This window comes from Apodemus sylvaticus, chromosome X (genome assembly GCF_947179515.1).
Source record: "Apodemus sylvaticus chromosome X, mApoSyl1.1, whole genome shotgun sequence".
Lineage (NCBI taxonomy): Eukaryota > Metazoa > Chordata > Mammalia > Rodentia > Muridae > Apodemus > Apodemus sylvaticus.
Genome location: NC_067495.1, coordinates 48,364,891 through 48,373,672, shown reverse-complemented (window position 1 = coordinate 48,373,672; position 8,782 = coordinate 48,364,891). Strand labels below are relative to the sequence as shown.

General features: G+C 32.8%; 1 pseudogene; it reads left to right on the top strand.

Annotated features, from left to right (window-relative positions):
- Positions 1-501: 501 nt before the first annotated feature.
- On the top strand, positions 502-1,377 carry LOC127674461 (prohibitin 1-like; annotated as a pseudogene).
- The last annotated feature ends 7,405 nt before the right edge of the window (positions 1,378-8,782 follow it).

The window sequence follows — 8,782 nt, the reverse complement described above, 5'->3', positions numbered from 1 at the left end:
TGCCTGAACTGTAATAACATAAAGTTGCTTTGTTTTTTAACAATAGATTATGAGAATCTATACCAATAACCTTTTAATATAGTATATATTGCCAGTGCAAGAATCTAATAATTTGTGGATGAATAAAAAATGATTCTTCTCATGGAAACATTAGCAAATTATAGACAGCATCAAAATTCATCAGTCTTGAAATCAGCCTATAAGGGAGTCAGTTATACTTAAATTTAAATCAAAATTCTGTAGATGGTTTGATGGCCAAAAAGTAAGTGACTGCTTCTGTCTGTTTTTAATAACACATGGTGCATAAAAATAAAGAGAACTGTGGAAAGATGCCCAATTACATCACTTTTCACTTTGTATTTGTAAAAAAAAAAAAGTATTCCAAATAATTGTTTATTTCATGCAAACTGCTGCACCATACCAAAAGGACAATTTTGGGTCAGGGAATTCATGTGGAGGTCAGAGTGAAAGTAGTCATGAGTGGAAGTCACATAAGGAGTCATGGCAGCCAAAGTGTTTATGTCCATTGGAAAGTTCAGCCTGGCATTAGCAATTGCAGGAGGAATGGTGAACTCTGTTTTCTAGAATGTAGATGTGGAGCACAGAGACGCCATCTTTAGCTGATTCCCTGAAGTATCCGATATTCTGGTAGGGGAAGGGACTCACTTTCCCATCCCTTAGGTACAGAAACTAATTATCTTTGCCTGCGGCTCTCAAACATAGAATGTACCAGTCATCAACAGTAGTAAAGAACTACAGAATGTCAACCTCTCACTCTGCATCCTCTTCCTGCTGGTGGCCAGCCAGCTTCCTTGTATCTATGCCAGCATAAGCAAGAACAATGATGAACGGGTACTGCTGTCTATCACCACAGAGATCAAGTACATGGTGGCTTGCTTCGATGCTGGGGCATCGATTACCCAGTGAGAGCTGGGCTCCAGGCAGGTGAGTTATGACCTCACAGAGCGAGCAGCAACATTTGGACTCATCCTGGATGACATGTCCCTGACACGTTTGACCTTCGGGAAGGAGATCATAGAGGCAGTAGAATCCAAACAGGTGACTCAGCAGGAAGCAGAGAGAGCCAGATTTGTGGCAGAAAAGGCCGAGCAGCAGAAGAAGGCTGTAGGCATCATCTCTGCTGAGGGTGACTCCAAGGCAGCTGAGCTGATTGCCAATATGCTGGCCACAGCAGGGGATGGCCTTATTGATCTGTGAAAGCTGGAAGCTGCCTAGGAAATTTCATACCAGCTCTCCTGCTCCCTGAACATCTCCTACAAGCCTTTGGGGACAGTCTGTGATCCTCAGGCTTCTTCTGTGAGGCCTCCCCTGCTTCACCTTCTCAGGCTAATCCCACCACAGCCTCTATCATGCTGAATGACACCTTCCTTCTCTTATGCCAGAAACCATTGTGAAATTTAATGATTGGCTTAACCTGAAGGGAATGAAAGTAAAATAACTTTTAAAAAATAAAGAAAAAAGAAAAGGGAAAGTTGCCAATTTCCATTATCATTTTCGAAATGAAATGTTAAGAAAAATTAGTAGATGAGGGACACATGTTCTCACCCAAAGGTTATAAACACTTCAAAGCATATTCTTCCTAGAAAAACAAATCACTGGAAGCTTTCTGGATTAAATTTGCATTTTTGTCTTTAACAAGAGAAAATAAAAGGATAAAGTCATAAAATGACTACAGTTACATCAAAATTCCTTGTGGTTTTGAAGAAGAAAAAAAGCACATGATATTATTGTTAGCTCTATTGTTAGTTTGATATAACTGGGATTAGCTGATATATAATGCTTCTACTACTATCTAATAACCAGAAGCCACAAAAGTAAGCTTCTAGTGTAGCAAACTCATATATGATAATAATCAAGATTTGATTTTCAAATATCTTCCACTAAATGTTTTATAAATGTGATTGTTATTATAGTATTTAACTTTATCAAGTATCTTATTTGTGTACATGATGTTACTAACACACACACACACACACACACACACACACACACATATATATATATATATATATATATATTTGATTTTTTGGTGAGTTACTATTTTTAAAATACATTTTAATTCTAAGTATATAAATTTTTAGAATTATGGATAACTCACATATGATTTATATAAAATTCTGTGAGATGGAGGTAAATGAGAATAGACACCAAAATAAATTGTCAGTAGATTGGAAAGAACTAAATTTCTCACTCTATTGAGCCTTTGAACCATGAAAACATAATATATTCCATTTACGTGCTTCTTAGTTTATTTTCTGAAATTGAGAAATAGTTGAATAAATGTTCATTTTAGTCTTTTAATATATTCTTTCTGTATGAGTTAGCTTCTAAAATAGAAGATTAAATTCTTTTAGGTGTTACATGGTGGTGATATTAGTGAATTTGGCAATATGAGACCAAAAAAGATCAAATTAAAACTTCCACATTTTGAATTTTACATTTCCGTCTTCAGGGACTGAATATAAATTTCAAGCATGGTTGCTTAGGAATAAAGAGCTTTAGCAAAGAGAGTAGTTGGAGCATAATAATAATTATATAGAGCTCTAGAAACAATCCTACTGAAAGAATTAAAAGTGTTCAGGAGAAAGAGAAAGTTAGGAGAAAGCCAAAGACAAGGTGAATGCTAATTCAGAGTACTAACAAGAATCAATCTCAGAGACTGCTTTTGACTGAGTTATGCACTTTCATAAAGTCTCATTTGTGACATCATATTCTTTCCTCTGTTCCTGCCATTAAGTTTTTTGCTGTTCAGTTCTAACATGTTAAAAAATATTTTGATATTTAGTTGAGTTTTATAAGAAAAATACTGAGTCTGTTTTGAAATGAAGTGTTTAAAGCTAGCAATCTCTTTTAATTTTATGTTTCAAGGACAAAAAGTTCTGAGGTGTTTCCTAACTTTCGATAATTATACATTGTTTTATTTTAAATTTTGTATTGTTAGTTCTTTACACTTGATAAAAGCAATAATATGTTACTTATTCACATAACAAATAGCATAATGTTAAGCTTGTTTGGGATGCAGAAGCAAAGCTTCTTAGATATACAAATCGAATTACTTATTTTTATTTCATAACTGTTACTACTCATTTCAGATAATAGTTCAGCAAAATTAAGACAATTCTACTTCAGATCAAGAAGTTGTTAAGCATTCTTAAAAGCTATCCCCAAAAGCCCATGACAATTTGAGTTTTTAAGAAATACTTTATTTCTATTTTATTTTCTTATTTGCATTATAAATGAGTGAACAAGAAGGTAAAAATCTCCCACAAAGATGGAGGACTGCTATTGTAGACCTGTTAAGATTTTAATAAAGCAATGAACATTTACATATCCTTATAATTTTCATCATTCAACTTCTAATCTATACTGATGTATAAACAGATTCTTGAGAAGTGGCATCAAAACAAGGACATGACGCATAGTGTTTACGAAATGATAATTTCTGAATCTAAACTGTGAATGACTACTGCTAACCATCTTATTCACTGATAGAAGATAGTAAAGATAATTTAATAAGAAAATGCCATCATATTTTGTAAGAATCATCTGTGAGTTGATCATTAGATCAATACAGTTCTCATTAGATACAAGTGACTTAACTTCTTAAGCCTATTCCAGGCTAGACTTCCCATTTTACTGTCTTTCCTTTAAATACTTTTCTTCTGTTTTATTAGTTTGAGAGAGTGGAATTAACACATTAGTTGTTCATTATATATTGAATGAAAGAATACATTATTTTAGCTATGTAGCACTGAAAATGTTATGGAAATTCTCCAAAGTGAAGTTTCTTCATAAGTACAACAGAAATTAAAAAGACAGGTATGTGCAATATATAAGTCCTCACTCCCTACCCTCATGTGTGCCTATTTGTCAATATATTTGTCTATATGGTGATCATGTATAAAATACAGTAAGTAGAAAATGTTAGGCACTTAATAAATATTATATTAGGTATTCAGGGAAAATTGGAGAGGTGTAAATGATGTAATTGATACAGTTACTCATGTATGAATTGTAAAATAATTTAAAAACAAGAGGTTAAAACAAGGTATTACTTATCTCTTTTTCAATATTGTATATTTTAGAAATGTATTGTTCATGTCTATGGAGGCTTTGCATTGCATAATTTTGATGGTGATATTTCACATAACATATAATGTGAATGGCATAACTAGTAATGTATCTTTTGGCCTGTAAAACTAAATACAATGACTATCTTAAACTCTTTATGCTGGATATTGTATTTGAAAATGATATTTTTATAATTTTAAATGACATGAAACTGGCAGTGATTCTTTAAACTAATTTTTATTATATATTCCTTTTTAAAATTGCTTTTACTTTTTTAGAGTCTAGTTATTTCCTCCTCCCCTCCCCAGACTGCGACAGTTCCTCATCCCATTCCTCCTTCTCCCTGTCTCCAAACCCATGTCCCTATCACCCCTCCCCCTGCCAGACCTCCCCAATCCCTGAGGGCACAAGCCTCTAAAGGGTTAGGTGCACCTTCTCCCACTGAGGCCAGAACAGGCATTCTGCTCTATATGTTTTGAGGGCATTATTCACCTTCATCCTCAGTTTCTTTCAGCCTTTTCCTAATTTAACTGCAGGGGTCGCTGACTTCAGTCCATTGTTTGGGTGTAAGTATCTGCATTTGTCTCAGTCAGGTCCTTGTTGGACCTCTTGGATGGCAGCCATGCTAGGCTCCTCTCTGTGAGCGCGCCATAGCATCAGCAATAGTGTTAGGTCTTGAAGTCTCTTCTTGAGATGGATCCCAAGTTGGACCAGTGACTGGATCCCCTGTCTCTTAGTCTCTTCTCCAGTTTTGTCTCTGCAGTCCTCTTAGACAGGAACAATTCTGAGTCAGAGTTTTTGACTGTGGCATGGCAACCCCATCCCTCATTTGATGCCCTGTCTTTCTACTGGAGGTGGACTCTGTAAGTTCCCTCTCCCCTGTGTTTGGCATTTCATCTAAGGTCCCTCCCTCCCTTGACTCTTCTGATTCTCTTACCTCACTTGTCTCTGGTACATTCTAGAGCTGCCACCCCCTCCAAACCCAGAGGTTGCATATTTTGATTCATTTTGCTGGTCCTCAGGACTGCTCTGACATCCCCCAAATATCTAATCATGGTCTCCTTTTCCGTTCCCCTCCCCCTCTCCCATCCATGTCCCTCACTACCTTTGCCTCCTGTGTTGCTTTCTTCTCTCTCTCAAGCATCCTCACTTGAGCCTCTTTGCTTGTTAGCCTCTTTGACTTATGTGGACTGTATCTAGGGTATTCTGTACATTTTTTGGCTAATATCTACTTGTTAATGTGTATATACCATGCATGTCCTTTTGGGTCTGAGTTACCTCGCTCATGATGATATTTTCTAGTTTCAGCCATGTGTCTGTAAAACTCATGAAGGCTTTCTTAGTAGCTGAATATAATTCTATTATGTAGAATGTTTTATTTTTAAATTATTTTTATTCAATAACTTTATCATTCCTGCCATTATGTTCTCTTCATTCAACCCCCCCATATAACATTCTATGTAAATTCCTGTATCCTTCACTATGCTAAGTTAATCAGAATCCATTGTGATGAAACACAAAGATGCACTTTTAAGATACTGAAGGCTTTAATTTTGTATTTTGCTGTCAGTTTCACCTGTTTGCCTACAGCTATTGTCAAGCATTGTGAATAATTGCTTTTCTTTCTTTCTTCATTCCTTTCTTTCTTTCTTTCTTTCCTTTTTCCTTTTTCTTTTTTGGATACCTGCCTTCCTACTACCTTTTCTGAAAAAGAAATAATGAACAAAGAGAAAGGGAAAAAAAGGAAAAAGAAAGAAAGAAAAAAAGAAAGATAGAAAGAAAGAAAGAAAGAAAGAAAGAAAGAAAGAAAGAAAGAAAGAAAGAAAGAAAGAAAGAAAGAAAGAAAAGGAAATAAAACAACAAAAGCACTTGAGGTCTCTTCTAACTTATAACTCTATAAATAAAATTCCATATTATATCTACCTACTTATTTTATAAATTCCACCAATCCACATATCTACGTTTACTTTTTTATCTCTTCTTAAATTGCAGAACACAAGGTATACCTGACTTCATTTCATAATGTCCCCTATTGTGTATATTAATTCAAAAATATATATAATTTATCAATAAAAGAAACTGACAAAATAAATATTCACATGACATCTCCTCTGAAGAACCTTACCATTCACAGTTTAAAGAGAAAATATGAGAGAGGAGATATATTCTTGAACACAAAGGGTGTCAAAACATTAATTGTAACAAACACGCTAAGTTATTTAATCAACTGAGTCATTAAAGATAAGCTTTGAAGGTAGTAACATTAAGTGAGATATCTGTTTTAACCCAATTTATTATGAAGTATAGAATAATTGTAAAGTACTAGTGACAAGATATAGAAGCATCATTCATAAAATTTCTCATGGTATTAAAATTATGAAACAAGAAATAGGAGTTAAGAAGAAATACTTCCAAATTGTATACATAGCATGTACATCAGAGAACATATAAAATTGACTTCTTGTGCAAAATTGCTGACCTAGAGCAGTCCAAATAGGAATGAATGGGTAATGGCAGGGAGAGAAAAGAAGGCATGTATACAAATATCCTGGAACACACAAAGGACATCATACTTAATGAATATAACAAATAATACAAAATTAACATAACTGTACTGATAAATAAAATTAATTCCTACTGAGAAAAACAAGGCAAACTAACTTGGGTTTGGAAATCTCAGAAATCTATATAAATATATTTGAATGAGACTGTGTATCATCGATTTCATTTGGAGAATTTTAGTTAATATTTTATATTTTCAATCAGTTTTTCATGATTCATACACCCTTTTTTAAATGCTATTAGCCTGGAATAAAAAAAAATAGTTGTACTTAATAAATATCCAAATTGTGGCATTTGCTTTAAAATAAGCAGAATGCTTCATGGATTTTAAGAGTTAATTTTTAGCTTAACAACTTATAACTATTCAGTATCATAAGGAGGCTCATGGAATTAATCAAAATCATTGATTATACTTTTAGTTAGTATTTTTACATGAAATTGATTTATTGCTATGTCATGCATTTGATTAACATTTAAACTAGTTTAACAAAACTAGTTAAGATTTATCTTTAATTCCTGTAAATTGTTCAAGTGTGTGCTGGTGAAATTATAAAAGCTCGAGGCTTTGATTATTTTACCTTCTTCAATTCTTTCTGTAACTATGATGATATAATAAAAATGTTCACTTTTCAAAATGATGAAATAGCAAATTCCCATTATAATATTGAATTTCTAATAATTAAAAAAGTGTTAGCTATAGATAGCTATGATGAAGGGTAAAGAAAGCAAACAAATTTAAAGGAAAAAACAACATAAAATTTTGTTTTATAAATGAAACAGGGTTTACTTTGAAATTACAGTAGGACAAATAATATACTTTAGAAAGGAAAAAGTAAGATCTCTTTATCATAGAACACCCTATATTTAACTTCAGGTAAATTAAATATATAACAATAATAACAAATCTATGAACAGACTGAAGAATACTTTATGTGATTTTTAATGTATGAATGTAAAAAAAAATATTTGTTTCTTACCATTTATATAAGAAAAATATGCTATAATAAGGCTAATGTACATAACTACATTATATTCATTAGAAGGTGATTGAAATATTCATATAACAAACATTAAACACAAATATTTCAACATGCCATAGTATAAATCTAAGTTTCCTGTCATTTATATGTCATGTTTAAATGATATATTTTTGTGTTTTAACAATTTGAAATATAGCTTCTTTTTCTGTATTTGAGTGCCTTCTGTAGAAATTCCCCCAGATGCCAGTCCAAATTTCTCACCCAGACTCAGGGACTCTCATCACCTCTCCAACAGGGTATTCAGGCTGCCAAGTTGGCATCAAGTCTCTTATTAGCTTCAAGAAGACTTGAGACAGAAACTGTCAACACTTCCTCTTTGGCATCTATGTAACTGTGAAGAATGATCACATTTTAGTCCAAAGAATATTGTCTACTGATAGTTGAGGGAAAGCATGGTCTACTAAAGAATATTTCTATTTTACAGTGTTCACAAATATAAAATGCTCAAATACTTGTGTTACTCTTTCTGTGGCAAATTAAAGAAGGGATTCTGCAGCAACTGAAGATGAAAGCAAAAAAACCGTAGATTTTCCTGAGATGATTTAAAACAGTAGAGAATACACAGCCAATAACATTAGAAACAACACAACCAAAGCAGCAACTATTATCATTTGTGACAATTGTTAAGCAAATATGAATTAAAAATCACAATTTTCCTATTTTTAGTAAAAGAGCTATGAAAAAATCTGTGTTAATTTTTGTAGTCTTACACATCTTATATACTGCTTGAGAATATTGTCAAATTTGACAGGTCCTTTTAATCAAATTTGAGATTATTAAATTTAAAGCCTTTATAGGATGATAAATATGATTAGTTTATTATTACTTTTAAGTAAGCATTTGTATTTCATTCTCTTTTAATGTTACCACCAGTAAAATACTGAATTTTCTCATCTACTTTAATTATATTGGTTAAAGTGTAGTACATGAATGACAGTGGATCAAATCTTATTGCATAAAACAATGCCAGTTTTCTACAATTTATTAAAAGTATCCCTTGGTAAATGGCTCAGAAATCAATGTTGAAAAAATAACAGCTAATGCAGTTACATTTAATCCATTCTTGAAAAACTTAGAACCTTAAACTT